General features: G+C 42.1%; 1 protein-coding gene and 1 long non-coding RNA gene across 7 annotated transcripts in view; one reads left to right on the top strand and one right to left on the bottom strand.

Annotated features, from left to right (window-relative positions):
* Nucleotides 1–22,361, top strand: part of LOC147018891 (uncharacterized) — a 36,966-nt gene extending 14,605 nt beyond the window's left edge. Inside the window, exons 2-4 of one of the 2 annotated variants that reach the window (XR_015062578.1) lie at nt 16,536–16,646; nt 16,762–16,912; nt 21,829–22,361. This is a non-coding gene — a long non-coding RNA (uncharacterized LOC147018891). The remainder of the gene's footprint in view (nt 1–16,535; nt 16,647–16,761; nt 16,913–21,828) is intronic. The other variant, XR_015062577.1, reaches the window with a different exon arrangement.
* LOC147018890 (MDS1 and EVI1 complex locus protein EVI1-A-like) overlaps nt 1–27,951 on the bottom strand; it is a 458,835-nt gene that overhangs the window by 103,938 nt on the left and 326,946 nt on the right. The window lies entirely within an intron of this gene.

Consider the following 27,951-nt stretch of genomic DNA (forward strand, 5'->3'; position numbering starts at 1 on the left):
GGTTAACCCAAGGAGACCGCCATCTGGTGGACGACACCTCAGCACCACTCTGACACTCTCCCACAATCTGACCCAGGGATGTTACCCCATGGTTTCCCTCCTTTCATCAAAGATTGGGGGTCCCGAAGGCTTTGCCCCAATCCTGCCATCCGGTGAGCTGCCCTGCGAAGGGAAGCTGCACAGGAGGTACTCCCACGGAGTGGGTTTTCAGATTTCTTTGCGTTTGTGTGTTTTGCGGAATGAAGGGTTTTACGGTGGCCGGAGTGCAAATCCTGCCACCAACCTCCTAATAAAAAAGTAACCCAACTGCAGGAGGACATCTGTAGACACAGTTGGGCACTAGATATGGATGGCCGTTGGCTGACAAGGAGCTCCTCCGCCCTTTGACAGGTTTTCTTTTTAATCCTGCTGGGTGTCCATATCCAAACACCCTCCTCACCAGAAAACCTGGTTGGGGAGACGGTTTAGTCACCGACAACCCGACCATGGAACAGGTTGGTTTAGGTTTACAAGGTACCTGTCGCAGGTCACAGATCTAACCTGACCTGACAAACAAGAAGCACTTTCAAAAATTAAAAAAATTCTCGGATCCGGATCTGGAACTGGAACTTCACCAAAATCAAATCAATTCTTCCTTGTCACACAACCAACCTGTCCATCAACTTTCCTCCAAATCCATCCACAACCTTTTGAGATATGTGCATGGCTCACAAAGTGGGAACACTACTGTTACACAAAGCGCAAAAAAAAAGTTTAGGGAAACATGAAATGCAACCCATTATGTTCATCTTCATGTATTCAAATAGCTAAATCTAAATTTTTGACCTGCAGCACGTCCGGTTTTAAAGTTACCACTGAATATATACAACACTGTAAATACACGTTCGAATTTCGAGCTGGGCGTCAGCGTTATGTACGGAATCAGATGAAAAAAACAACGTAAATATTATATTTTGGGATAAGAAACAGATAATTTTTACTCTGACAGGAAAAATAAAAAACAACACATTTTGAGAGAGTCCGATGTTATAAATTACGAAGAAAACACAGACGAGTTCAGTAGCAAAGAAAGCCACACTTGTAAGCGAAAATAATGTAAAAATCGAATCTATTCCTTTCGAACCTTTGAAAATAATCACTTTAAACATGAAAATAAAAACATAATTCTTACCTCTCGGATCCTCACGAAGCACCAAAAAAATTCTAGCGTTGGTTAAAATGAAGAATTATCCGAAAAATGCGAGTCACCTCATTCGGCTCGGCGTCCTCACGCTGGATTCGTACGTTACGGCTCTCGCAAAGACACGGACACGAAGACAAATGCTGCGCTCGACGGCGAATGGAAATATGCTGACACGCTTGCAAGTGCCTATTATATCCATCAATCGGGGAAGTTTGCAAGACAGCAAGATTTTCTAATGCTCGCGTTATTTGCGTCCGACGAGAGATGATGATTCGTACATAAACGGGACTGACACGAAAATCAAGACGGGATTACTTGCGGTCCGAATTTTATTTTTCTGATCACAATTTTGATCTATATTTTTCTGCCATTAGACTCTGTCATATTTCCAAGAAATGAAGGGAGATTTGGAATAAAAACCATAAGAAACATTATCAACACTGGACTCCTTATTTTTGTCGATGCATTGGACACGAAGCGTTATGTACGAATCCATTATTTCATCAGATAGGGTAGATGCCAGAAAACCCGAATATGGAGACAGAACATCATCAAAACATGAAAGAGACACCAAAGTTCACATTCTGAGTCACCACACTCAAATAACTGTGACATAAGAAACGTACAGTAAAATACAAATTTCACCAATCAAACTGTAACATTTCTAAGGTTACAACACCCATATTCTGTTGATTTAATTCATCTTTAATAAAACAGGGAAATGAAGAGTATGATATTGCCAGTTTCTACAGGTTCCCCAAGATGTCCACTTTTAATTCTGACCATTGATGGTTTGTCTAAGTTCCTCATAATAGTTTTATGTGGAATTTCCCACAGACATACCACAGCCAACCCACTTTGTGAGCCATGCACATATCGTGCTTTATATCATCTTTTGGCACTGTCACTCAATGGTGAAGAATCACTTGAAAAATTCTAGAATCCGAATCCAGATCTTCACCAACATCTAAGCAGTTCGTCCTTGTCACACACCCAACCTGTCCACCAAATTTCGTCCGAATCCATCCACAACTTTTTGAGATATCGGGCTCACAGACAAACATACCAACATACAGGGGTGAAAACATCACCTTCGTCCACCTTTGTTGGCAGAGGTAATAAGTTATGTGCATAAGCACAGCAAGTCCTTCTCCCAATCATCAGCAAGGTGATGGAATCCATCATCGCCTCAGATATGAAATCCTTCCTCTTCTCCAATGGCTTGATTTCCAATCATCAATTTGGTTTCAGACCAGGTCACTCTACCCTGGATATGCTGCTTCTGCTCTCCCATCAATGGATGGAGGTCCTCAATGCCAGACAGGAAATCCGAGCCGTATCCCTGGACATATCACGTGCTTTTGACACAGTCTGGCACCCTGCCCTACTCACCAAACTCTCTTCCCATGGTATTCAAGGCCATCTCCACTCATGGCTCGCAGACTTCCTCTCCTGTCGCAGTCAACGTGTGGCCCTAAATGGAGTTCTTTCATCCCCTCTTCCTGTGCAGGCTGGAGTTCCTCAAGGTAGCGTTCTGGGCCCTGTTCTTTTTCTGGTTTTTATCAATGATCTCTCGGACTCTCTGGAAAATCCTCTATTTCTCTTTGCCGACGACTCCACCCTCTGCCGTACCATCTGTCATCCCTCAGACCGGCAAGCAGCAGCTTCTTCACTCACTGCAGATCTGGATAAAATCACAAACTGGTCCAACATGTGGAACATGTCTTTCAATCCAGACAAATCTCACACTCTCACTATGTCTCTTCGAAAGGACCGTTTACAACCCCCCCCCCCCCATCCACTTTCTCAACAATCCTCTGGAAGAAGTCTTTTCTTTCAAGCTTCTAGGTCTCACTATCTGCCATGACCTTTCCTGGGAAAGTCACATTTCCAACCTCGCCTCAAAAGCCAGTCGCCGACTGGGAATCCTCCGTCGTGCCAAGTCCTTCCTCGGCCCTCTTGAGCTCCTGACCACTTACAAAGCTTTTGTCCGTAGCCTGATGGAGTACTGCTCTCCCCTCTGGGCTGGTGCTCCTGCCTCCCACCTTTCTCGGCTTAACGCTGTCGAAACCAGGGCATTTAAGATCATCGGCATCTCCCGCAATGAAGCTGAGTCTTTGGGCCTCTCACTCAATCACCGCAGGTTGGTTGGTGGTCTTTCTGTCTTCTACCGACTCCTCTCCAGCCTTGCCCCCCCTGCTCTCTCTGCGATTTGTCCCCACCACATTTCCACAGGGCGCTCAAGGTCCGCCAGCAACCCCCTTCTGGTAAACCTACCAAAATCACGAATCACTGCTCATCTTCACTCTTTCATTCCTCTTTTTCCCGCCTTTGGAATAAACTTCCTCACTCTATTCTTTCCCATTCTTCCCTCCAGGCTTTCAAAACAGCTGTTCACCACCACCTCTTATCTTCCCCCATCCAAATCCTCGATCTTTTCTACCCCCGATAATCCACCCAAGCCCACTTCCTTCATTTCTCCTGCTTTCCTTCCTGAAAGTCCCTGTAATGTCCATCTTCTCTTCGCCATGTTCCCCGTCCCATCCCCATCCCTCTCCCTTCCACAGTTCACCTAATGTGTCTGTTCCCCACTGTTTTGTCGCTTCCACTCCCGCCCCTCTTGTCTCATGCCTCCTTGCTGTGAGTTATGTGTTTGCTCTCATACGAGCCTCGACCAAGGTATACAAAAAAAAAAAATAAAAAAAATAAAAAAAAAGTAAAGATAAAGAAACAACCAGTGCAATGCAGAATGTGAGCCCACTGACCTATCTGCAACAAGGATACATTATTGGGAAAAAGCAATTGAGTTCAAATTTAATTTCTTAAAATATATTTGACTGCGTTACATGTGTATAATACTATAAAAAATAAATTAAATTGGATAATTTGCACAAACATAAAATGGTTACAAAGCCATGAACTTCGAAATTTCATGGTCACATAAAGCAACTTCCACCATAAATTGTTTCACCTAAAGGTGTTAATTGGCCCAAGCACTTTACCTGAGAAGTATAATCAAAGCGTATAGTTAGTTATCACGTAATATATAAAAGCGACATCATATTTGAGCATCTGAGAAGTAAACTGGGCTATCCCACGTCCAATGCCAATTTGAGTGAAGGTAACGAAAGTCATCTTTCAGGGTCAGTACGAGTACACTTTTGGTATTAATGGGAGGTCAGAATAAAATATTTGAAGCCGAGACTGATCTTTATTCAATGGGAGTTGGATGGGATTTTAAACCTTCCTGCTCTTCCATGAGGTTAGAATTTGTACACAAAACTGAGAATATGCTCTTTGAACCGCTTTTTCTCAGAAACTACCATGTTGGATAGCCCGGTTTACTTCTCAGCAGATTATTATTCATTGCATTTACCCCAATTGAAAATGACTCGATGTAATTGCTGTTGGAGGTCAGGGAGGGGAAGAGATCGAGAGGGAGGGGATGCCCAGCCTGTTTATGTGGCTCATGGGCAGAGATGGTTTATTTACATGCCATCCCGGCACAGCTCGGATGGTTTTCACCCACTGATTAATGGGAGCCCTGGGGCTCTGTGTGCGGCTCGGCATGCAAGCCTGTCCCAGGATGGCGCAGTCGGAGAGGGTATGAGCCTTTGGAAAGAAATAAAAGAAAGTGTCTCTAAACAGTAGAGAACGTAACAGAACAACAAAGCATCGCAGTGTTAAGGGAACTAGTTCTGCTTTTAGAGGCTGCTTTTTGTTAAAGGTTTGATCAAACCAGGTATAATGGTAGCTTTCATTATATCAAATGTACTGGAAAGTTATGCAAATGGACAGGAACTGTTAATTTGATTTCAGGTGGGAGACTCGGGGCATTGCCTATCTACCCCGACATTTAGCTCTTGGTCATGATGGTGTGGCCCAGTTTCATCTCTGGTCACTCTTTGCCTTATGGAACACTGTGCTTTTTTCAAAACGATTGAACAGTGACGAAGTTCTGGTGGGATATTTACCTTTTGTTCCATTAATCAGTGGTTTAAATTACCATATTTCTTAATTCAGCCATTTTTAGCTGGAACGTCAACTCAACTCAATCCAGTCCTCAAAACAATAAATAATCACAAAATGTTTATCAATACCTAAGGATCTAGTGCAACAAACAACTCACAGACAGATTCATATAATAGAACAAAAAAGTATAGATTAAACAAAAGAAAACTTACAAAGACCTTGGTTAGGTAATAATCATATTTAAATCGGAGCACGGAATGTAGCGGTAATTTTAATGGATTCTGTATAAATAATTTAAACCTCCAGGAAACTGGTAACAAAACAATTTAAAATGTATTTGTTCCATGATTTTAAACTACTTCATTAACTCTCAATGTGCCGATATATTGCAGCCTATACGTATGTGCTGCCGAGTGAGCTTTCGGTTACTTTTGCAGATGTTTGTACCAAATCATTCATTCCCCATCACAGTATTTATAGGAACCACAATTGTGGTTCTGTCCTGTGTTTAATTAAGTACTTGTTGTGATTATTATTTTTAAAAATGTTTTCAAGGATCTAAGGCAAATGGAAGTGTTGTCACACGAAGCATGCACACACATGCAGATAACGACAGTAGACAATACTGGACTTGACTTGAACATCAAACAAACACAGCCGGTGACCTTGGGGGAAGTGGCGTAACTTCCCAGTGCACCCTGGGTGCTAGCGACACCATCTTGAACGTCACTTTACTCTCCGCAGTCAGCGGGGTGATTAAGGACAAATTGGCACGGGATGCCAAGCCACGGGGTTTGTCAGTGCTCTGTCCTCTAAATGCTGAGCATCAAGCAAGGAAGCACCACGTACGTACACCACAAAAATGGCACTTAAAGTCTTTGCTATGACCCAGGAAGGGTTCTAATCTCACAGTCGACCTATTAGACTCAGACGTAATGCCACTCATTTTGGCAGAAATATCTAACCACAATGCTCTGTGGAAAGCAAGACAATGGAATGATTTGTTTGATCGTTAATCCAGAGGAAACTAAAAGACTGAATGCAGTCTTTGACTTTCGCTTGCATTCACTCAAACTTCTCAAGTCATGGCCATTCCTTTTATATCCCTCTGGCTGTACCCACCTCTCAACCGCGTATAGGTGCTGAAAGAGAGGTGCGTGAACTAGAACTCAAAGTTCACAATCTCCTCTTCGCCAACACACCTCTGCCCTTGAGGAGGCCTCTTCGTATTTTTTTTTTTTGTGGTGCTTCGAAGTTTGTGGTGAAACAATTGTTTTATTCATTTTTCAATATCTTTGCATCACGACTGAAAAATAATCTTTTCTGCAATGTGGCCAAACGATAAATTGTTTTCTCTTTCGTCGTATAATTAAATGTACATCCCGCATTTTAAAACTCCACAACGCTTCACTAAAAGATATCTTTTTTCGGTTTTAAAGGGTTTTTATTATTTATTTATTTAGTTACTTAAACACTGATCGATTGTACACGCAATTGTCAAGTGAAGAACGAGTACATGAGGAGACGGCAGTGTACTTTTCCATGAAATACAATTACATTATGAGATATCAGTGAACATTTCAATAAATTGCGAGAACATTTGGGGTGATTATTAAACTTTTCCATCAATTACGGGTATATTATGAGACGCGAGTGAACGCTTCTTCGAATTGTAAGGACATTCGTCGGAATTGGATGAGTGAAACACAATATCTGGTATTTGAACATAGAATTCCAGAATTGTGAGTGAAGTACTCGCATGGTCACACCAAAAAGGTGAACCCAAGTTTCAGTTTCATAAAAGTTTTAAAGTTGGTTTATTTGCAGAATAACCTTTAAAGCTTCAATTGAAAACACTTACAGCATCACAGAATCCATCGTAGATTAATGAATGAATGAATGAATTAATTATTTTTATTATTGAGGTTTCTATTCCATAATTTGAATTAGTCAGAAGTAATAAAGAGTGCAGTTACAAAGCTCATAACAATTGACAAATATGAAACGTGAAAGCTTTATTTACGAGCCTGATGTGCAACATTTTTATTCTACAATCGAATCATGTGCTTTGGAACATGCATACCTTTCGTTTCTCTTTTCTGCATTTGACTTAAGATTGCTGCAGAGAGATAAAATTATTTTTATTTGCCTCATTACAAAACACTTAAAACTTTCAGATATGTATCGTAAACGGTATGTGCAGATTGTACGTTAGCTTTCTTCTTTAACCATGGTCAAAATACGAGCACACTAGTTATTGTAATATTTCCAATATGTTTCTTGAATAATATGTTGATAGGAAGAGTGCTTGAGGCTCACAGAGGAACTGGTACACGTGCCACATGTACGACAAGGGCATCAAGGCACATCAATGCACTTTTACATGAGTTGCAAGGACATCAGTAGACGGTGGACAAATCAGAACAGTATATGGTTGCTCACATTCCAGCAACATGAGTCACGTGCTCAGATGTGAACACCAAATATATAATTCTGATAAATTAAACGAACACGTCTTTCGAGTAAAAATGTCCTGCGTTATATACATCGCGATTGAGAGGATCCACCGTCGTTCAACGGAATGTTTGAAAATATTTTTTAAAAGGTCAGAATCAAGTTATTTTTCATTCAATAAAGCTGCTCACAACTGATTTACTCCTGAAATACTCTGAAGATTCACAAGGGAAAAACAAACGTTGAGCATCCTGTTCATAAATCAAGCACCACAGCACATGAACACGAGATGGATGACAATCTCATGCTTCCTTCCTGCACAGACTTTATTGGTGTCCGTTTGGATGATACCACCAGGGTGTTGCTGCCTGGGAACGTTGCCAGGGATGTGTTCAGGAAGCCAAGGCCATGTGATGTTGTCGCTTTTGCTCACTGCAGAGCAAGGGATGGCTTCCTAATGTCACCAAGGCCATCTAATTCGACGGCATTTGGTGTTTTTGGACATGATGGTGATCATGAAGCACAGGATGTCTTTAGAGTCTGTTTTTCTGCATGTGCTCTCATTCAAAAGAAACTTTGCCATCGTGTGTCACGTGCAAGGTAGCGTTACATATTTGAGAGCTTAAATGAACGGTGCTTTGAAAATTAGTGCAATGAAGCAGAAAAAAAGTTTACATAACAACACTAACAATATTCAGTGCTCGGTAAAACTCCGGTACTGACTAGAGAAAAGAGAAGAGAGATAGAAACAAAAAATAAATCCAAATTATTATTTGGTCCAATTGTTAAACGGCGTTTTCTGTCTTGCTGCTGCAAGGATTACTTTATTTTTGCTTCCATGTTTCCAAGATTAATGGAGGGAATTTGTTTAGTAACGATGACAGACTTGTAATGCAAATAAATTAACAGGGATAGAAATGCTTGAGAATTTTAATGGATTTGTACTTTTCCGCATTGGAGATCTGTGATCATCACACGTGAAGATTTTGCAAACCAAAGCCCAGTTTATCGCGTGGAGTGAAATACCTTTCTGTCCATCTGTCTGTCTTTGTCTGCCCCTTGACGTCAAGGTCACCGGGGCAGCACGATGGCAGCAATCATCATATCTTCAGTGGGAATCAAGATTAGATAGTTCCCATTTTCTCTGTGAGTGTAGCTTAAGCAGGGATTTGGGGTGCCTGCAGTGCTCACACACAGTGGCCTTCTTTTTCGAAAGGCCACACGAGGTCTTTAGTTAGCAAGGTAAAAAAATAACACATTCTACACTACAACACTTCACCTGCGGACCGTCAGGAAGACAGTCTATGAGTAATGTCAGGCTAGGAATCCAACACAGTCGAGACGGCTGAGAGTCAAGTCCGGCACCTGCGAGTATCGAACAGTAAAGTGAGCAATCACACTTCAATTAAACTTTTTTAACAGTTTGGAAGACACGGACGTACTTGAAGCTTACTTCTTGATAACTCAAACATGCCACACCATGATTCACAAAAATAACCACAATATGTTGTAGTGCAGTTTGTTTGATGAACACAGAAGCAAAATTGCTATCACATGTAGCTTCAAACATAATGAGACGGTTATTATTTCAAATGAGTGGTTAAAAAAAAAAATGGGAACATGATTGGAAATTTGTCTCAATCCTTAAAACAGGCCGGCCTCACTGTTTGTTGCTCGAAATAAAGTTTAATTTGCGTAAAATCTCTTTGGGAATCGAAAGTGAACTACACTTAAAAGTGTTCTGGTCCAAAGAACCGTAGTTCCAAGGCTGATTGGGAGCAAAACGTGACTGCGTTTTCTCAGATTACTCCAAATTGTTTCTGTCTGTCATTTATCTCAACAGGCAATCTTCTGCAGTCTGGACTTAAGCTTTTATCATGTATTTATCTTTTATTGCAGACAACTATACAGTGCCCAGAGTGAAAAGGGACATATTTGAGGAGGAATTGAACAAACACAAACATAAAATTGCTTGCGTACTGCGAGAATTTGTGCGAAAAAGCTCCCCTAATATGGACCAAAACAGCTCGAGTTGCTCATTTTCCCAAACCCTGTCCATCATTCACTGACATATTGCTTCACATTGATAGTGTTCTCAGTGCAAAGACATGACCTTGTGGCTTAAAATAAACGTTTAAGTGATATTAAAATAATAACACTCCGTCATTCTGTAAGCACTGGACGCGGCGATATCGAAAAACCCAATATTTTCGCATCAAATTCTATTTTGAAAACTCTTTATTATCATTAGTTTGTGTCTTGTGCACATGGTGTGTCCTGCTCTCTCCAACATCCACTGGAGGGCGGAAGGCCATTTCCATGGCGGCTTCACGTCCTGTTCTATTAAAGTGTGTAGGCTAAGGTGTGCTGGTTAAAGTGTTTGGCCTAAAGTGTGTCGGGGAAAGTGTGTCGGTTGAAGTGTACCAGTTTAAGTTAAAATGTCGAGAAGTTAAAATGTGCTGGGTAAAATGTGTCGGTCAAAGTATGGAGGTTAAAGTATGGAGGTTAAAGTATGGAGGTTAAAGTATGGAGGTTAAAGTATGGAGGTTAAGGTGAATTGGTTAAAGTATGGAGGTTAAAGTATGGAGGTTAAAGTATGGAGGATAAAGTGAAACGGTTAAACTATGGAGGTTAAAGTATGGATGTTAAAGTATGTAGGTTAAAGTGAATCGGTTAAAGTATGGAGCTTAAAGTATGGAGGTTAAAGTATGGAGGTTAAAGTATGGAGGTTAAACTGAATCGGTTAAAGTGAATCGGTTGAAGTATGGAGGTTAAAGTATGGAGGTTAAAGTACGGAGGTAAAGTATGGAGGTTAAAGTATGAAGGTTAAAGTACGGAGGTTAAATTATGTAGGTTAAAGTATGCAGGTTAAAGTATGGAGGTTAAAGTATGGAGGTTAAAGTATGGAGGTTAAAGTATGGAGGTTAAAGTACGGAGGTTAAAGTATGGAGGTTAAAGTGAATCGCTTAAAGTGAATTGGTTAAAGTATGGAGGTTAAAGTATGGAGGTTAAAGTGTGGAGGATAAAGTATGGAGCTTAAAGTATGGAGGTTAAAGTATGGAGGTTAAAGTATGTAGGTTAAAGTATGGAGGTTAAAGTATGGAGGTTAAAATATGGAGGTAAAAGTATGGAGGTTAAAGTATGGAGGTTAAAATGAATCGGTTAAAGTGAATCAGTTAAAGTATGGAGGTTAAAGTATGGAGGTTAAGGTGAATTGGTTAAAGTATGGAGGTTAAAGTATGGAGGTTAAAGTATGGAGGATAAAGTGAATCGGTTAAACTATGGAGGTTAAAGTATGGAGGTTAAAGTATGTAGGTTAAAGTGAATCGGTTAAAATATGGAGGTTAAAGTATGGAGGTTAAAGTATGGAGGTTTAAGTATGTAGGTTAAAGTATGTAGGCTAAAGTATGGAGGTTAAAGTATGGAGGTTAAAGTATGGAGGTTAAAGTACGGAGGTTAAAGTACGGAGGTTAATGTATGGAGATTAAAGTATATGTTTAGGTTAAAGTATGGAGGTTAAAGTATGGAGGTTAAAGTATATGTTTAGGTTAAAGTATGGAGGTTAAAGTACAGAGGTTAAAGTATGGAGGTTAAAGTATGTAGGTTAAAGTATGTAGGTTAAAGTATGGAGGTTAAAGTATGGAGGTTAAAGTATGGAGGTTAAAGTATGGAGGTTAAAGTATGGAGGTTAAAGTATGTAGGTTAAAGTATGGAGGTTAAAGTATGGAGGTTAAAGTATGGAGGTTAAAGTATGGAGGTTAAAGTATGGAGGTTAAAGTATGGAGGTTAAAGTATGGAGGTTAAAGTGAATCGGTTAAAGTGTGGAGGTTAAAGCGAATCGGTTAAAGTGTGGTGGTTAAAGTGTGGTGGTTAAAGTGCGCAGGTTAAAGTGTGCCAGTTAAGGTGTTGAGGTTAAAGTGAATCGGTTAAAGTGTAGAGGTTAAAGTGAATCAGTTAATTTGCGGAAGTTAAAGCGAATTGGTGAAAGTGTGGTGGTTTTTTGTGCGGTGGTTAAAGTGTGGAGGTTAAAGTGAATCGTTTAAATTGTGGTGGTTTTAGTGTGGCAGTTAAAGCGAATTGGTTAAATTGTAGTGGTTTTAGTGTGGCGGTTAAAGTGAATTGGTTAAATTGTGGCGGTTTTAGTGTGGCGGTTAAAGTGAATTGGTTAAATTGTGGTGGTTTTAGTGTGGCGGTTAAAGTGAATTGGTTAAATTGTGGTGGTTTTAGTGTGGCGGTTAAAGTGAATTGGTTAAATTGTGGTGGTTTTAGTGTTGCGGTTAAAGTGAATTGGTTAAATTGTGGTGGTTTTAGTGTGGCAGTGAAAGTGAATTGGTTAAATTGTGGTGGTTTTAGTGTGTCGGTTAAATTGTGGTGGTTTTAGTGTGGCGGTTAAAGTGAATCGGTTAAATTGTGGTGGTTTTAGTGTGGCGGTTAAAGTGAATCGGTTAAATTGTGGTGGTTTTAGTGTGGCGGTTAAAGTGAATTGGTTAAATTGTGGTGGTTTTAGTGTGCAGGTTAAAGTGAATTGGTTAAATTGTGGTGGTTTTAGTGTGCAGGTTAAAGTGAATCGGTTAAATTGTGGCAGTTAAAGCGAATCGGTTAAAGTGTGGTGGATTTTTGTGTGGTGGTTAAAGTGTGGAGGTTAAAATGAATTGGGTAAATTGTGGCGGTTAAAGTTACTAGGTTAAATTGTGGTGATTAAAGTTAGTAGGTTAAACTGTGGGGTTTTTAAAATATTTTATTTTTTGTATACCTTGTCAAGGCTCGTATGAGAGCTAACACACAATACACAGCAAGGGGGGCATGAGACAAGAGGGGTGAGAGTGGGAAGGACAAAAGAGTGGGGAACAGAGAAATCAGGAGACCTGTGGAAGGGAGAGGGATGGGACGGGGAACATGGGGTTAAAGTTAGTGGGTTAAATTGTGGCAGTTAAAGTGAATCGGTGAAAGTGTGGCTGTTTTTTGTGTGGTGGTTTAAGTGACCCAGTGCAATTGATTCCTATAATGACTGATGAATTGACCTTTCTGCAAAACTTTGAAGTTTACACATTGTTACAAATTCCTACTAATGGGCGTCTTTTTAAAATGTGTACAAACACAAACACAAACACAAACACAAACCATTAGGTGTAAAACTGACTCATATTTGACGAGTACAGGGTGAGTCGGTCCTTGGTCCAGAAACCACCTTTGGTGTTACAAATATCCAACACATTGAATGTACTGTTTGACAGGTTTAATGGACAAACCCTGATTTACTTTCTTCTAAGGATCATCAGGCGACACACCGCGAGTCACAGTCTTTTGTTTCGGATATTAAATGATGCTGTTCACATGTGAAGCCCCTGTCGCACCTTGACGATTTAGCCAGCGTATGGCAACGTATCAAAATTGATCTAAAACGCTGGCGTACGCTGAACTATTGATGTTTTTTCAGTTTTGGGTGTATATTAACGAGTTGGACGTATGCATAACATATGAGTAACGTACACAGAACGTTTCGATAATGTATAGATAACTTATTCCAACGAATGCTTCGCGTGTTGTCGGCGTTTACAACTTATGTCCAACGATAGTCTAACTTATGCAGAGCGCACGGCAGCGTATCGCCGACGATCACGTGGCGTAGTCTTTTAAAAGGCTTTTTTTTAATTGAAATCATAACCACACTAGACATCGAAGTGTCAACATCACCGTCATGCCGAAGAAAACTTCGAAGAATGCTGCAAAGAAGTCTCCTGGCCGTAGCCGTGGACGCGGACGCAAGCAGGATCCATCATCACCCACACCCCCACACCCTCCCCATCACGCTCACCTACTACTACTGACATGGACCTACTACTACTACTACTACTACTACTACTGACACGCTCACCTACTACTACTACTGATACTACTGACATGGACATCAACTCAACATGGAGTCTGGAACACTGACGGGTTCCTCCTGTGAAGCCCATTTTTATATACCAATTCCCCTAAACGCTGCCAATACGCCATTATACGGGAGCTGTAAGTTAGAAACACGTTCAGTAAGTTATGTGGTCATCCGGAAGACGTCAAATACTCTACATACGTCAATATGCATTGGACATACGTTACACATAGGTTCAAAGCACGTTACTCATAGGTTAGAAATAAATTTCGGGTATGCTAGACATTACCTCGACGTATTTCGACTTCTGAGTAACTTACAATTAATGTGTGTCGACTTGTGTCAACGATCGCATAACGTGCCTACAACTTATGGCCAGCGTATGCGGAACGTATGAGTCATACGCTGGCATACATCGAAAAATTTTGAGCATGCACAAAATTTGTCGACGAGCTCGGCGTATTACGACGTATGCCAGCGTGCTTCAGCGTGCTCTTAACGTGTACAAAACTTACCCATAACGTATTCAACGTGTGCCAGCGTATTCGCCAAATTTGTCATACGTCGGCATACGCTGGCTAAAACGTCAAGGTGTGACAGCCCCTTGAGGTTGAGTCAAAACGTTTTCCTACCAAACTCTGTTTTCAGAGTCAAAAACACAACTTCTATTCCATTGGCTTGAGGGAACTTGCCCAACGCTGGAATAAAAAATGTTTCACGATGGATAGGAAACTACACATAGAAAAGGACTAACGTACTATAGCTGACATGCAGATCATTCCATCATTGTTAGGGGAGGGGAGGGGAGGGAAACTTTGTGATCCCCCATTCCCCCTGCTATCCCCCATCAAACTGAAATATCTCATGTACCCACTAGAGTTAACGACTCTGCAACAAGCACTTCTATTGCATAAATACACCTGGCAAATTATACCACTGTAATTTTTATACTAACGTCCACAACAATAAGTACATCCATCACAAAGCAGTGCATATTGTTTGGCTCGTAATAAGAGACAGCCTTTGCCATTACACATAATGACACAGCAGCTGGCACAATTCACTGGTGGCACAGATGTCCATGTTGGCAACTCCCAAATTCGAGGCACAGACAGCCCTATTCGAGCCAACTCATTTACATTAGCTAATGGGTCATCTTATTGAGAGAGTGAGAGAGTGAGAGAGTGAGAGAGTGAGAGAGTGAGAGAGTGAGAGAGTGAGAGAGTGAGAGAGTGAGAGAGTGAGAGAGTGAGAGAGTGAGAGAGTGAGAGAGTGAGAGAGTGAGAGAGTGAGAGAGTGAGAGAGAGAGAGAGAGAGAGAGAGAGAGAGAGAGAGAGAGAGAGAGAGAGAGAGAGAGAGAGAGAGAGAGAGAGAGAGAGAGAGAGAGAGAGAGAGAGAGAGAGAGAGAGAGAGAGAGAGAGAGAGAGAGAGAGAGAGAGAGAGAGAGAGAGAGAGAGAGAGAGAGAGAGAGAGAGAGAGAGAGAGAGAGAGAGAGAGAGAGAGAGAGAGAGAGAGAGAGAGAGAGAGAGAGAGAGAGAGAGAGAGAGAGAGAGAGAGAGAGAGAGAGAGAGAGAGAGAGAGAGAGAGAGAGAGAGAGAGAGAGAGAGAGAGAGAGAGAGAGAGAGAGAGAGAGAGAGAGAGAGAGAGAGAGAGAGAGAGAGAGAGAGAGAGAGAGAGAGAGAGAGAGAGAGAGAGAGAGAGAGAGAGAGAGAGAGAGAGAGAGAGAGAGAGAGAGAGAGAGAGAGAGAGAGAGAGAGAGAGAGAGAGAGAGAGAGAGAGAGAGAGAGAGAGAGAGAGAGAGAGAGAGAGAGAGAGAGAGAGAGAGAGAGAGAGAGAGAGAGAGAGAGAGAGAGAGAGAGAGAGAGAGAGAGAGAGAGAGAGAGAGAGAGAGAGAGAGAGAGAGAGAGAGAGAGAGAGAGAGAGAGAGAGAGAGAGAGAGAGAGAGAGAGAGAGAGAGAGAGAGAGAGAGAGAGAGAGAGAGAGAGAGAGAGAGAGAGAGAGAGAGAGAGAGAGAGAGAGAGAGAGAGAGAGAGAGAGAGAGAGAGAGAGAGAGAGAGAGAGAGAGAGAGAGAGAGAGAGAGAGAGAGAGAGAGAGAGAGAGAGAGAGAGAGAGAGAGAGAGAGAGAGAGAGAGAGAGAGAGAGAGAGAGAGAGAGAGAGAGAGAGAGAGAGAGAGAGAGAGAGAGAGAGAGAGAGAGAGAGAGAGAGAGAGAGAGAGAGAGAGAGAGAGAGAGAGAGAGAGAGAGAGAGAGAGAGAGAGAGAGAGAGAGAGAGAGAGAGAGAGAGAGAGAGAGAGAGAGAGAGAGAGAGAGAGAGAGAGAGAGAGAGAGAGAGAGAGAGAGAGAGAGAGAGAGAGAGAGAGAGACACACACACAATCAAAGCAATAGCCATTTGCTGGATAGTGCATGATTTATATTATGGACGCTTTGGGAAAACTTTGTCATAATTGGCATCTTACAAAAATAAAATTTATTTTGAACCTTTTAAAGGTCCTCTCAAGGTCATGAAAAGGCTTCTACAAATATGACATAGAGGGCAAAATTTGGACCGATCCTCCATGTCCATATGAGCTTCTGATCCCAAACTAATGCGACATGGTGTATGCTGACATGGGATTCTAACCTGAGGTCACAGTATCATGAACTAAGTGCTCAAATTGGAATGTGAAACGGGTCGTAGTTTTGTTTGAGGCAGTTTCTCACAACCGACCTGCCAGACGCCAATTTATTTTGTTTTTTTTCTTTAAATAATCGGAAAATATAACAGTTTAGCAGAAGCTCTGCTTTCTGCACTGAGATAGGGAAATGCTTCTCCACCGTGATCCTCGAGCGATTCATTTTTCAATCGCACAAGACCCTACGATTCACTCCGATAAATGAATGTGTCTGCGTTGCTTTTAATTTCTCGTTTTTCTGATATTACAAACACCTTTCTCAGTAGCTAAAATGATTTGACGTTTCTTTTTTTTGGGGGGATCTGGCTACAACTTTTATCTAATCGAGTTATATTGTAAAAGGGGGCATTAAGCTGCCTGTTCCTTCTGCAATGCAGATCCAAGAGAGATTCCACCAAGAGTAAGCTTGGGGGCCATTACTCTGGAGGTACGAAACAGCCAAGGTAGATAGGGTTGCCCGCTTCGACCTCCATCAAGATCTTTAACAGGTGAGGGTGTCCATGAATGATGGGTTTCATCGGAGTATAAATTGCATGGTGCTTTGTCACACCAACATGAGAGTCCACCATACGCACCCCACTTTAAAAAATTTTTTTTGTATAGATCATCATACGAGTGAACAATTGCATTGGAAGGCTGCGCTGTGTTGGTCTCGCTCTCTTGTGTGCAAGGCCCTGGGCATCTTCATCGACGACTGACTCGGAGGGATCGAGGCAGGCGAGTGAGTGCCGTCAAGGCCTTTGGGCACACTGCGGTAAGCAGCGTGTTGGGAAAGAGGTAAATTTCCTGACAAATGACACAAGGGAAAATCTCATTCACTTCCATCATGCCTTCACCAACGGCAGCCCTGCCTACCACCCGCTCCCTCCTTTATCCAAGGGGCGGCCATGCTCCTGCACCCGTAATTGCCTCCATATGGTCGCACAGGGCCGTCCAGAGGCCCCGATGTGCCAGGGGCAGAAGCGGCTGTTTGTAAATTTTGAAAAGGATACCTTGCAGTCGGTGTAATTAATCCACACAGAGATGCCCTCTCCAGGAAAAGCGCGGTGTAAAACAAAGTTTTCTTTAACACGCCCGTGACTGAAATAATACTTTGCAGATAAAGTCCTCCCCAAAGTGGTCGATCGACCGCAAGAGCATGTTACCTTTCTGACGACGTTTTTAGGTTTTTTTTCCATCATTTTGATCGACTTCGAAACAAAGTCACGTGTCCGGTGACATATCGGGATGGCAAGATAGTTTAGAGGTTCAAATCCTGACCCAGATATAAACTGTCACCCTGGTGTTTCGTATGCAGAGCAAGGCATTGATGTGTGCGTGTGTGTGTGCGTGCGTGCACGCATAGTCCCTCGGATGTACGATAAACTGGAGGATCTGTCTACCAGGACTCGTCGTCGGTGGACGTGAAAGATCTCAGGCAAGGTGTCGATCATGAAGAGTAGGGAAGTCATCTCCAGCACCCGGAACAAATTACAAATCCCTCTCCAACTCACCTTCAGTCGACCATCAGGCCTGGACAGCCAGTTCGTGAAAGAATTAGAGCAAAAACAGATCCCTGGCAGACCCCACATAATGAGGTGGGAATTATTGTGACTGTTATGAAGCAGCAGCAGTAGGATAAGTAGTAAGATGGTGGTGCGACGGATAACAGGTCTACCCCAAGAAGGAGGAGTGGGAAATGGTTAGCACTGTGACTAGTGATATAAATTTTAAAAATAATTAAATTATGTGCCAAACAAGCTCTATTTTTCCATCCATAGCTCAAGTTTATTTATTTTTTTCCAAGGATGGTTGTTCACAGATTAAATGTGCTGTAGTTTGTCTTTGGAAAAGTAATCGTTTGGCTTTTGTCTACAGAAAACGCACGCAGCGGCAAACTGCAAAACACATGTGAAAGCAACTGCTATATATTGGATTAGTGGAACAAGTGCTTCAAACTGATCACAATGGACAGTATAATAAATGTACCACCTGTTCCAAAATCCAGACCCGCTTGTCCACTTCCTCTGCTACTCACCGTCGCCTTTATTCACAACCACCTCAAATTCCACAACCATTTCCACCTTCAGATCTACTCACCCTGCACACCTGTCCCCAGAATAATAGGTTTCGAGCATAGGAAGTGTCAGCAACATTCTCGTTGGAATAACAGAAGGGTTTGGTTGGTTATTTTTTTGGGTTTTTTTTTTTTTTTTGCCAATGTGCAGTTTCCAACAACCAGATGGAATCAAAGTCAGAAAATGTTTGGGGTCAGCGGGTCACGTTCAAGGTGGCAAGATCAGGCGGGATCATGAAGTGATTGAACCGTTGTACTTATTTCGATTCGTAACCCAATTCCAAGGAGATTGTGAAACAAATCGCACAAAAGATTTCAACAAAACGTCGGATGGGATGCTGGCACGTTCGAGTGGTCCGCTCGCTGTATGATCCACACTCATCCTGTGCGGCCTTTTGAAGTTATTTCTCATGGGAGTTGAAGTTTCAAATCCACTTCGTTATCCCTGGAGATAAATAACTCATCAGGCATCACATGGGGGGATCTTATCTGGAAAGATATCCGGTTGAGTGGATACTGAAAAATGAGGGTTTGGAGACATATTGTGGGGAAATATAGAAACAAAGGAGGATGATTTGTGATCATCGTTATTGTTGTCATTGTAAAAGGGAACTCATGCACATTCTCATTCTCCAGTATATCTCCCAAGCGTCCCAAATCGAACCCCATCTGATATTATATCGTACATTCCAGAGAGAGGGACGAAACATGGATATGTGGTCGGTGCAATGAGGTTAAAGATTCAAGTTCTTGCGGTCTATCCCATATTCTTAAATTTCCATTTCAAGAGGAATGTGTACTACATGAAGGTGAGGAAGATAAAAAAAAGAAAGAAAGAAGAAAACTCATTCATCGAGTGATACTTGGCGAAACGGAACGGCACTCGGTGGAGCACATACCTCCGTTAGGCTGAATAGTTTACATTTTGGATGCCACTGATAGGTCGGATCTGAATCCGGACCTGAACCAAAATCAAATCAGCTTGTTCATCTATCCAAGTCATCTATCCACCTCGTTTTGTCATAATTCGTCCACAACTTTTTGAGATCTCATGTGATACATCGTTTTTGGCCCCATCTCTTAGTGGTGAAGAATCATTGAAAAACTCTCGGATCCGGATACGGATCCGAATCGTCACCAAAAATGAATCAATTCGTCCTTGTCACACACCAAACATGTCCACCAAGTTTAATCCGAATCCGTCAACAGCTTTTTGAGATATCACGCAATATCATTTTTAGCCCCATCTCTGGATGGTGAAGAATCGCGTAAAAATCGAATAACTCTCGTATCTGGATCCGGATTCGGATCTTCGCCAAAAATGAATTGATTCGTCCTCATCACTCTCCTAACCTGTCCACCAAGTTCATTACCTTTTAAGATATTGTGCTATACACCATTTTTGGCCCCATCTCTCAATGGTGAAGAATCACTTGAAAAACATTTATCAGATCTGGATCCGTATTCAGATCTTCACCAAAACTAAACGTTGCTGTCCTTACCCAGTCATCTACAGACACACACAAACAATTTCAGAACAATTGCGTGTGGTCAAAAAATTGTGTGACAAACAGATAGACAGACGAAAAATCACTCATAGAGCGACAACTTGACGAAACAGAACGGCATTTGGTGGAGCACATACCTCTGCCAGGCTGAATAGTTTGCATTTGGTGTCCCACTGATGGGCTAGATTTGAATCCAGAGCTGAACCAAAATCGAATCGGCTTATTCTTGTTACCAAACCAACTCATCCACCAAGTTTCATCCGAATCCGTCCCCAACTTTTTGAGATATCATGCAATATCGTTTTTAGCCGCATCTCTCAACGGTGAAGGATGTTAAAAATTAAATAACTCTCGTATCCAGATCTGGAATCGGATCTTCACCAAAATTGAATCAATTCTTCTTCGTGGCACTTTCAACCTGTCCACCAAGTTCTGTGTGAATCCATCGATAACTTTTTGAGATAATCCTGGTGTTGTCTCAGTGGTTAGAGTGGCGGCTTGGGATCCTCGGGTCCTGAGTGTCAAGCCCCGTCGGCCGCTGAATTAATACACCAGGGAGGTTGACTCAGCCCGTCATCCTTCCGAGGTCGGCGAAATGAGTACCAGTTCCAGTGTGCGCACGGGTAGAGGGGCACTGCATCAGCGACACAGTTGCGCTTCAAGAAATGATAGCTACCCCGGCAGCTAAGCTGCCATACGACGACATACTTTTTGAGATATTGTGCTGGATATCGTTTTTTGCCCCATCTCTCAATGGTAAAGAATCACTTGAAAAATTCTAAGATCCAGATCGGGATTCGGATCTTCACCAACAAATAAGCTTTGCTGTTCTTGGCTGGTCACCAACAAACACAAAAAAATTCAGAACGATTGCTTGAAAATGGTGGCCAAAAATCCTGTGACAACAGACAAACAGACAGACAGATAGACAAACGCTGCAGACCAACATACTTGGCAAAAGTTTTTTTTCGCCAAATAACAGACAGACAGACAAACACGACAGACCACCATAATTGGCAAAAAAAATTTCACCAAGTAATAAGATGTTTCAGGCATGCATTGCAATACGCCTTGACCACGAAGACCACAAAGCAGGTAATCCACTAATAGTGGGGCAACTTAGCTAAATATAGCATAACAATTGTGCATTTTGTGAGGAAAGCACCAAATTTGGCACACTAGTAGTCTATCATATTATGAACAGATTTGGATATTTGGCCATCTCAAATTCAGCCGCTGATGGCTGTGGCAGCCATTTTCCACTGCAATCAAAAATTTGAGATGGCCCAATATCCAAATCTGTTCATAATATGATCGGCTACTAGTGTGCCAAATTTGGTGCTTTCTTCAAAAATGCACAATTGTTATGCTATATTTAGCTAAGTTGCCCCACTATAAAGGACCAAGGCCTCAAACAGCTTCTGTCGAGGGGTGTTCGGCTTCAGGTAGGACATTGTGGGATGTTTAACGTCCACCTCCGACCAGTCTTGGTAGATTGCTGTTAGTAGTCGTGTGAACTGAACTCGTACCAGCCAACGGAGAAAGAAGCAAGTGTTTACCAGCTGGACCACGCAGCCAGCTCAACATGCCAACAAACATGCAATTACCTTGAAATGTAAATTGTGCCACATTATGTCCTCAAAGCCCCCCAAGCTCCCCCTTTCCCCCCTCCTAACCCCATCCTTGATAAATGCTCTCGTAAAGCTGCCATGTACAGGTACCGCAGTAAGATGTTCACTCCAAGCTGTACTGTGTTCCTGTAGAAATTTTCCAATATGTTAAGTTGATCATGTGCACGGATCGGATGAATTATCCAGAATTGTAGCAAATGATGATGTTTTCGACACCGTAATTATATACGATCCAATGTGAACAGCTCATGGTGTTGGCCATGATGATTGCCCCCCGTCGGGTGGCCCAAAAGTGCCGATTGCTTATAAAACCTCAAACTCTTCGTCGATTTAAGGTTGTAAGAAGAAAATTTTAATTGTGACAAAGAGCTTAAGGCTTATAACTTTAAAGAGTTCCATAATTTTGGTGAAATTTTGCCGTGAATTAATGTTCCGTTCTCCTTCTTCCTCCCTTCCCCCCTTGTCCCCCTTTTAGCCCGAGCTCCTCTTCCTTTCACACCAGCCATATTCAACATTTTCGTCCTGACTCTCAATGTTCTCCTCCCTTTCTCAATGTTATTAGTCACCGGTTCTCCCCACTCCATTTTCTTCTGCATACATAATATGGAAATGGAAATGAGGAGTTGGATGGGAGGTGTGTGTGTGTGTGTGTGTGTGTGTGTGTGTGTGTGTGTGTGTGTGTGTGTGTGTGTGTGTGTGTGTGTGTGTGTGTGTGTGTGTGTGTGTGTGTGTTGGGTGTGTCATGTAGCATATGTGTTATATAGCATGTCATGTAGTGTGAGTAATGTGTGTAGCATGTGTGTGTCGTGTGTGTGTAGCATGTGTTGGATGTGTCATGTAGCATAGGTGTTCTATAGCATGTGTCATGTAGTGTCAGTAATGTGTGTAGCATGTGTGTGTGTCGTGTGTGTGTAGCATGTGTGTGTCGTGTGTGTGTGTAGCATGTGTTGGGTGTGTCATGTAGCATATGTGTTATATAGCATGTGTCATGTAGTGTCAGTAATGTGTGTGTGTGTCATGTGTGTGTAGCATGTGTGTGTGTCGTGTGTGTGTGTGTGTGTGTGTGTGTGTAGCATGTGTGTGTGTGTGTGTCGTGTGTGTGTGTAGCATGTGTTGGTTGTGTCATGTAGCATCTGTGTTATATAGCATGTGTCATGTAGAGTGCGAGTAATGTGTGTAGCATGTGTGTAGCATGTGTTGGGTGTGTCATGTAGCATATGTGTTATATAGCATGTGTCATGTAGAGTGCGAGTAATGTGTGTAGCATGTGTTGGGTGTGTCATGCAGCATATGTGTTGTATAGCATGTGTCATGTAGTGTGAGTAATGTGTGTAGTGTGTGTGTAGCATGTGTGTGTGTCGTGTGTGTGTAGCATGTGTTGGGTGTGTCACGTAGCATATGTGTTATATAGCATGTGTCATGTCGTGTCAGTAATGTGTGTAGCATGTGTGTGTCGTGTGTGTAGCATGTGTTGGGTGTGTCATGTAGCATATGTGTTCTATAGCATGTGTCATGTAGTGTCAGTAATGTGTGTAGCACGTGTTGGGTGTGTCATGTAGCATATGTGTTCTATAGCATGTGTCATGTAGTGTCAGTAATGTGTGTAGCATGTGTGTGTGTCATGTGTGTGTGTAGCATGTGTTGGTTGTGTCATGTAGCATCTATGTTATATAGCATGTGTCATGTAGAGTGCGAGTAATGTGTGTAGCATGTGTGTAGCATGTATGTGTGTCGTGTGTGTTGGGTGTGTCATGTAGCATATGTGTTCTATAGCATGTGTCATGTAGTGTCAGTAATGTGTGTAGCATGTGTTGGGTGTGTCATGTAGCATATGTGTTCTATAGCATGTGTCATGTAGTGTCAGTAATGTGTGTAGCATGTGTGTGTCATGTGTGTGTGTGTAGCATGTGTTGGTTGTGTCATGTAGCATCTATGTTATATAGCATGTGTCATGTAGAGTGCGAGTAATGTGTGTAGCATGTGTGTAGCATGTATGTGTGTCGTGTGTGTTGGGTGTGTCATGTAGCATGTGTTCTATAGCATGTGTCATGTAGTGTCAGTAATGTGTGTAGCATGTGTGTGTGTGTGTTGTGTGTTTGTAGCATGTGTTGGTGTGTCATGTAGCATATGTGTTTTATAGCATGTGTCATGTAATGTGAGTAATGTGTGTAGCATGTGTGTAGCACGTGTGTGTGTCGTGTGTGTCCTGAATGAATCAAGCAAACCTGTAATATGGAACATGACCCTAAGTGTTCACCATTTATTCAACAATAATACATTGGTGTCCATTTTGATCGATCTCAGCGTCGGTTGGTGCATTTGTAACGTTTGTAAAATCAAAAGAGATGCCCAACTACCACTGTAAAGGTGATTTCATGCCGTTAGTACATGTTGCAGTCCAGAATGAGCAGTGCACCGTGGGTCAAATCCATTTCACATTGAATCATAACGATAGAGAAGCAATCCGTGGCAGTGTTTAACACCAAAGGCAACGGGAAGTTTATATTTAATGACGTCACAATGGAGTCGTTACACAATTACATTCAATGTTACCTTTTCACACTCCACTGGGCTTGCACAGGCACCGAAGTGAAAAGAAAGTTAAATGAATGATGTAATCCCAGCATGCTCACCGTTTGGCTTCGAATCGAGCGTTCGTGTGGGTGGGACGATTATTCTTATTATTATAATTATTATTATTACTATTGGCGAAACAATGCACCACTATTATAACATGTTTACACTCCCAAATATTTACTTTTTGGGTGAGGCTGGATTTTCACTTTTGTTACCCCGTATATGCGAAGTGAAAAGCAGGGTTCAGGAATTGGTTCACTTTCTCCGTCTGTCTGTCTGTCTGTCTACAAACGTCAGGAACTACTTCATTTCATAATATCATAAGATCGAAGAACAACTTAATTTCAATTGAATGTTACATTTAGAACACGAATCGGAAAACAAACCTCCAGTAAGTTTCGCAGTACTTTGGCTCTGAATTCATCACGATCATGCGCAGAGACGTGAGATAATTGATTTACTCTGTCTGCCTCTGTCTGACAGTGAAACAAAATTGAAAATCATTCCAAAGAGGAAAGTTACTGTTTTTAAGGACGACATAAAGGACACAAACGACAGGTACGAAGAACTAATGTAACGTGTTAAATAAGGAGGCGTAAAATGTATTGCGTCAATGGCGGTAAACTTCTGAATTTTTTTTCTATGACCTTTACAATTTTAATATATTTTTTTCGATTGGATTATATACTTGAACGCAGACCCCCTTTTTGGCACTTTCAAAACATTTCCGTTGAGCAGTACTTGGACAAAAATATTGGGGGCATTTTAAATCATCTTGACCAATCAAATTTGCCCATGTCTGTTTCTCAAGACAGCGCCGAGCAAGGTGTTCTATGAACTCTCGAGTTAAATATTCTATGCATTTATTTTCACTGTCCGAAGCTCATTGGTGAACTTGCACACATGTCGCACATGTAGGAACTAGACAAGAGGAGACAAATTGTACATGATATAAATTACAAGAACATGCCTCAGACAATGAATAAATAAATCAATAGAGTGTGCGGCATTCGAACCTGGAATCCCAACATCATGAGGCACATGCTCAGATGGGAACAAGAAGAATCATTCCGATTTACTGTACAATGCATTCCATTCCAGGTTGTCTTGGCAAGGCAGGGGGCGAGAGCTTCCGGTGCAATACTTTACAGTTTACAACATCATGTCTTTCTCTGTAATGCTTCATCGGAAGGCAGGCACGATGCTCCGGCAAAGCAGCTCCAAGGCAAAGGTTACACTAGGTGGTTTGCTTTTACCTTGAAACCCAGCAATCAGTCAAGGCAGGAATTTGTAATTTGTTCCAGGGTCATGAGCTGTTATAGCTTGACCACTCTTTGCGAAAGATGCAGTGGGATATTTAACTACTACTAACTAATGCTGGCAGACACCCTGCTGGCAAAACACCAGACAGTTTATAGCTAGCTAGCTATCGTGTGCAGCATCTGGCTGTCGGTTGCATCATTTTATGGGGGTGCGGCTGTGCCGTTGATGCATTGACCAGTGCTCTATGACCAGTGCTCTGATATGACCAGTGCTCTGTCTGATACTCATTTAATCGACCTCAGAAGGATGACAGGCTGAGTCAACCTCACTAGGTGTTAATTTAACGGCAGAGAGGGGCTCAAACTCAAGACCCTAAGATCTTCAGCCAGTCACCTTAACCGTTAAGCCAACACCAGGCTTCAGACATTTTATCGTCGGGTCAGGAACGAAAGTTGACCCGATGACTTACAGGTAAGTGCACACAACCTCTGAACCATCTATCCTGTCCGTCCCACTTAATAAGAACCCATAACAATTGCTCATAAGATCGATTTATATATTTACTTATTACTTAGCAAAAATTTTTTTTTGCCAAGTATGTTGGTTTGTAGCATTTGCCTGTCTGTCTGTCTGTCTGTTTGTTTGTCACCCGATTTTTGGCCACAGTTTTCTTTTTTTCTTTTTTGGCAACAATCCTTCTGAAATGTCTTTGTGTATGTAGTTGACTGGCCAAGGACAGCAACGCTTAATTTTGGTGAAGATCCGAATCTGGATCCAGATGTTTTTTTCAAGTGATTCTTCAGCATTGAGTGATGGGGCCAAAACTATGTGTCACATCAGATCTCAAAAAGTTGTGTACGAGTTATAACAAAACTCGGTGGATGAGTTGGTTCGGTGACAAGAACAAGCCGATTCGATTTTGGTTAAGGTCCGGATTCAGATCCGACTTAATAGTGGGGCAACTTAACATAACAATTGTGCATTTTGTGAGGAAAGCACCAAATTTGGCACACGAGTAGCCTATCATATTATGAACAGATTTGGATATTTGGCCATCTCAATATTTTTGATGGCAGTGGAAAATGGCTGCCACAGCCATCAGCGGCTGAATTTGAGATGGCCCAATATCCAAATCTGTTCATAATATGATAGACTACTAGTGTGCCAAATTTGGTGCTTTCCTCACAAAATGCACAATTGTTATGCTATATTTAGCTAAGTTTCCACTCTATAACAGTGGCATGCAAAATGTAAATTATTCAGCCTGGCGGAGGTATGTGCTCTACCGCGTGCCCTACCATTACACCAAGTGTCACTCACTCTATGAGTGATTCTGTCATTTATTTATTTTTTAATCCAAGTTCACCAAGCACTTGCTCGGTGAATATAGCATAACGCTGCAGAAAACTACGAACCAACGCATCACATGATGAATCGATGCAGGTAAATGAGCATCGGCTCGTGGTCCGACCCGGGAGTACACTGCCGCTACTGGGAGACATGAGTAACTCCCACTAAAGTCAGAGGTGTGGTTCGGATTACTTCGTCGAAATGAAAAACAGTCTCCGGCTCCTTGGGCCCGTGAAGCCGCTTTTTGGTAATTGTCTAAGTCAGGCACACTCTTTGCGGGTCCTTCTCCGAAACACAGAAGGCCTGTTGTTAGGACACCCAGCTTATAAATGGTAAGACAATTTATTTCCTCGGAACAGATGTAATAATACACGCGGCTTTTTTTGTCGTTTAGATTTTTACTGGAGCGAGAGTCACCTTACAGCGCGTGCAAAGTGTGGGTCAGGAGGTTCGGCGGTTCGAGTCCACACATCTAACGATCAGTGCAAAGCGCGAAAAGGCACCGAGAAAGCGAACGTTTAAATTCCTGTTGTCTCATTGATGAACTTCGTGAAACAAGCACCGAATTCACTTGTGCGTTATACCGTCCCACCGCACCGCGCGCGTCTGACTTCATAAAGATTGCACTTGTGCTTTTGGCATTTGCACTTTTACATTTACTGAAAACCAATTTGGCAAAAAGAAAAATGTCATGTGTTTTTTTCTTTTTTTCTTTCCCCAATTATAAAGTTGCAGTTAACCAACTAACCACAAACTTGAAACTCCGGGACAATTCTTCGAAGGATTTAAACTTGGAACCGTTTGACGAGACGACGTTATAAGATGCGATAAACAAACGTGAAGTGTGTCCGCCCACCAGGATGGTACAGAGGTTGCGCATTCACCTTGGAGCTGTTCGGGTTAGTGTCTGGGTTTGAGTACCGAGCCGACTATAACCTGTCCGATTGGCGATTCGCAGGCAGATTGTTGCATCACAAAGCGTGCCGTCGCTCGGATGCACGTTAAGCCGGGTGTCCAATCTGTTAGCATTTGTAGACGGACATTAAACATACAAAAGCGTATTTAGTGAAAAGGTGAGATATTTCTGGAACTATCAACAATTACAAATTCCTGTCCAAATCACCATTTCAGACTGAGCGAGCTGGTTCATCAAAGACTAGTGCCAAAAATGTTCCTCGGCTAATCCCCCAAGGTGAGATTAGTAGTAGTAGTCATAATAGTAGTGAGCAAAGATGGAGTATTGCTCTTCAGAGTCGGCTGGGGCACCTGCAAGGCAATCTTCATTTCTGTTTGCAGTTGAAGCTAAAGCTCTGTGAAGAATTGGTATTTCCGGTACGTGTCAGAAGCTGAGTTAAAGGTCTTCTTTTTGACCACACAAAAGTGGTGGCCTGTTAGTGTTTTACAATCT

This window comes from Eptatretus burgeri, chromosome 10 (assembly GCF_056783735.1).
Source record: "Eptatretus burgeri isolate ZD-2024b chromosome 10, Ebu_testis_v1, whole genome shotgun sequence".
NCBI classification, from domain to species: Eukaryota; Metazoa; Chordata; class Myxini; order Myxiniformes; family Myxinidae; genus Eptatretus; species Eptatretus burgeri.